Genomic DNA, 4,125 nt, shown 5'->3' with positions numbered 1-4,125 from the left:
GCTGGTCCTGCCTTGATACAGCTTGGTGTTGCTCCAGATGTTATCAGACCAAAAAGAGCTCAAGGCACCTGAATATATACTTTTAGGGAAGCAGGGCAAAGAAGCTATAACCAGCTGTAACAGAGAGCAAATACAGAGTGCTATAAGGATGCAGAGAAGTCATTATGGTAGTAATATGGCATATACCAGTTTTCTTGTGAGTAAATGCTTAGATTTAAAGGAGTACTGAGTCTTGAGACTCTTACTTCCCTCTCCTGATATTCCTATTTCCTACACGTATTATAAGATCATGGAATCAGCAGCAAAACTGAATAAATGTTGTAGGTGGTGTATAATCAGCTTAGTTTTGTGGAGAGAGGGAAACCAAATGAGGGGTCTGGCTGCTGGATCACAGCAGAGGGAAGGGACTTCCTCCCACTTCTCAGGCTTTCCTGTGTCAGAGCATTAATCACCAGTGTTTTTATTTCCCTTCCCTTGCGCTTCTCCAGAATAGATGGGAAATTTTATTTTCTTACTGAGGATGGTCAGTCTTCATAACAGGTCTTCCAGAGAGGTTATGGAGTCTCCATCCATGGTCAGCTGGCTCTAGGTGGTCCTGCTTGTGCCCAGTTCTGGTCTCCCCAGTATAAGGAAGGTATGGATTTACTGGAATGAGTCCAGTGCAGAGCCACAAAGCCAATGAAGGCACTGGAATACCTCTCCCATAAGGAGAGGGCTGGGAGGGAATTGTACTCATTTAATGTACACATACTCATGGACAATTAAAAAAGCCTGACTATTTGCAATATATGCATAACTCATGTCCTGGGTTATGGTCTGTATTTGTGCAGTCAATGGAGAAGAGAATTTCCCAATCTCTAGCTTGTATTTATGGATAGTTGAGGATGCAAAAGGCAGTAGTGGTATTTGCTGTGAGTTTGATGTGAGCTCCCCTTTGCATTGAGCTGAAGTGCTGAGCCCTGGAGGGTTCACAGAGCCATGTCCAGCCTGAGGCAAGCGAGAATCACTTCGCCTGTGGAGGTGGGCTTGCTTGAACTGTTTCATGGGCAAAAGGCTGCTGGACAGGTAGCTGAAATGTGTCCTTTCTGCAGTGATGGTTATTTTCCCCATGGGTGGAGAATTGTTCCATGTCCTTGCAGGAGACTGGCTTGACCATTTTGTCTTCATGCTCCTTAGATTTGTTTTCTTGTTCAGTTCCAGTTGCTTCTTCATGTTCTCATTCCCTGTCACAACAAACACCAAGAAACAAGCAGGAGCTTGTTCAGCCCAGTTGCTGTGTTTCCAAGTCACACCAATTAGTTATCTTCCAATGCTGCTGTGGTGACACCCTTCAGGTGTTTCTTGTGTGTTTTGCTTTGTGGTGCTGTTTTTCTTAACTTTGTTTTAGCACCTTATGGTGAAATATACTTGGAAACAAAATTGCATATGTATTTCTTGTGACTGGAAGGAAAAACTGGAAAGCAGGCCAGAAGAGCTTTGCAAAGGTTTAGAAGCCAGAAGGCAACGAGAAAAGATTCTAATGTCTGCTCTTCTGTTTCAAGGGGGTTTTAATTAAATTATTTGGTTCTTTTTTTTTTTTTTTTTTTTTTTTTTTTTTTTTTTTTTTTTTGTTGAAGACCTAATGTTTTTGGAATTGGTGGCTGTTGTCTCTGTATTATGGTGATAATGTCAGGAAAACTGATGATTATGGCTTTCAGGAAGGTGTTTTGTTCTACTAGATTCAACTCCTTTGTGAGCCTAGAAGCACCAAACAAGAATAAATAGGAAACTTTCTTTTACTTGGAATTGCAGAGGTAAGTATTTTCTCTGAAACTGGTGTCCCCAGGGTAAGAATAAGCTGCTGTTTCTCTGATAACTCTCCTTCTAGCTTCCTAATTCTGTATGTTCTTTTCAGAACATGCTGCCTCCTTGAACCTTTACTGTTCTGGAAGGGTATAAAATCAGAATATCTGTGAGAAGTATTTTACCGATCTAGTGAGAATCCATTATAATCTTCCAGGATGTGGCACATTTAAAATGTGTATATATTATCTACTTAATATGTTTTGATTATTTCAAAGCCTCTAGTTGAGATGGACTGTTTCTTATCATATGATGAGTTATGCACTCTTGTATTTTGTATTATTTATCAATGACTGTAGTTCTGGAGAGGGAGCTGAAAGGATGCTGTTTTTGAATGGGAATGATGATATTTCCATGTGGTGCAGACAAACTTCTTCCTTCTCAAATAGTGAGCTAACAGTGTTTTACATCACATCTGCAACCATGTGATGGCCAGTGATAATGTAAGGAGAAATTTCAATTGCTGGTGTAGTGGGCTGCATTAAAACCGTGTGTCACAAGCAGCCTTTCTTGTCCACTTGAGGGCAATCAGCAGTATATTCCTGTTTTGTTGGTGGTATTATGGTTAAAATGGAATTGTTTACATGAGAGCCAGGTGCTAATCTGCTTTTTCATCCTTGGCTCTTGATGTCATCTTTGTGACTTTCCCAGTAATGTTGATTGAGTTGGGCACGTAAGAGTCCAGGCAAGAAAATTCTTAGTTGTAGCTTTGGGTCTTTGTCTTGTGTGTCCACATCTTTTTGCTTAATTTTTGTAGGACAAGTTGTGTAGGTTGCTCCCTACAGAAGCTACTGAACTCTCTTATATAAGTATTCTGCATTTGTCCACTGTGTCTTGTCTGACAGTCACCTCTGACCTGGGCACAGGGCTGTGATTCTGGACTGCAGCATCAGCAGAGAGGCACTTCTGTAAATGATTTCTGGATCTTATTAATTAGTCTAGTGATAAACACTGCTGATCTCCCTGTGCATATTGTCAGCACCTAGGTCAGACTGAGGAAGGGGGAAAGGCTTCTCCCTCCTAGACTTGGAGCTGCCTTGTTCTCTACCTTCAGCTTATGCTCTCTTTTCCCACAGGTAGATGCGGTGCGGGTGTATGTGAACAGCAGCTCCGAGAACCTCCAGTACCCCGTCCTGTTTGTAGTCCGCCAGCAGAAGGGAGTGCTCTCATGGCAGGTCCCACTGATTTTTCGAGGCCTGTAAGTACTGGAGGCTCTTCTCTGTGACACACTCCTCTACCAGCCTCCCTCACCTGCTACGTCTTGTAACCTGCGTACACTGCAGGGCTGTGGTCCACTGTAGTACACTGTTGGTCCTTGCTCACTGCCAGCTGAGTGTAGGAAGAGCAGGATTTGATAGATAACCTCTCACTTGGCAGCCTGCTCTTGGCTCTTAGCTTCTCAGATATGTGCACACAGTACCAGGGGGCTTGTCTGCAGGGGATCTGCCTGTGGCACCAGTCACTGAATCTACCACACATCGTTGCTGTCATTCCACAGTTGCCTGCCATGTGTGCAGGTAGTTCCTGGGCTCTGGTTTGGGACATGGTTTGAACAGGCTATTGAAAGAGCACTGTAGCTTCTGTGTAACAGTGCATTTGGGGCTTCTCTTTCTAACCTCAGGAACATCTAAGTTAAGTTTATTGTAGGGGGTGGTTTGGGGCTGCTTCCTCTTCTAGAGTGTTATTGTTTTGGGGCTGCTTCTTTATGAAAACAGTGCTGCTTTGTATCTTCATTGACCCCAGAGCTCGGTGGGCTGCAAATAGAGAATTTTCAGGCACCTTAGTCCATTTCATACGTGAAGCTTCATCCTGTGGCTGAATCTGGTGCCAGCAGCAGATATCGTGCAGTGTTTTGCCTGATGCAGGTGATGGGTGCAGCAGTGGCTGTCAGTGCTCTCTTTGCCTCCACTAAATGGCAGATGTTAGAAATCCACAGCTGTCGTGGGCATCCCTGAGGAAAGTGAAATGTTGAGGATGACCAGTCCCTTGTGCAGATTGCAAGAGGCAACAGAGGTGGGGCTTGAATGCTGAATAAAAGAGTGAATGCTCCTGAGCTTTTAGAAGACAATTTCATTTATGTAAACAGAGGCAAAATGATGCCATTCTTAGTAGTGCTGAAAAACTTCTTAATTGTTCTCTCTCTCTTTCCTATACGACTTTCTCTTCCCTCCTTTCCCTGGCTGTTGTAGCTACCAGAGGACCTACAAATACCAAGAAGTGAGTAGGACCCTGTGTCCCTCTGAGCCAACACCTGAAACAAGACCCTCTGACCAGATTATATTT

Source organism: Onychostruthus taczanowskii, unplaced genomic scaffold, assembly GCF_017590055.1.
Source record: "Onychostruthus taczanowskii isolate IOZ18803 unplaced genomic scaffold, ASM1759005v1 scaffold34, whole genome shotgun sequence".
Taxonomy (NCBI): domain Eukaryota; kingdom Metazoa; phylum Chordata; class Aves; order Passeriformes; family Passeridae; genus Onychostruthus; species Onychostruthus taczanowskii.
This window is presented reverse-complemented; position numbering follows the sequence as displayed.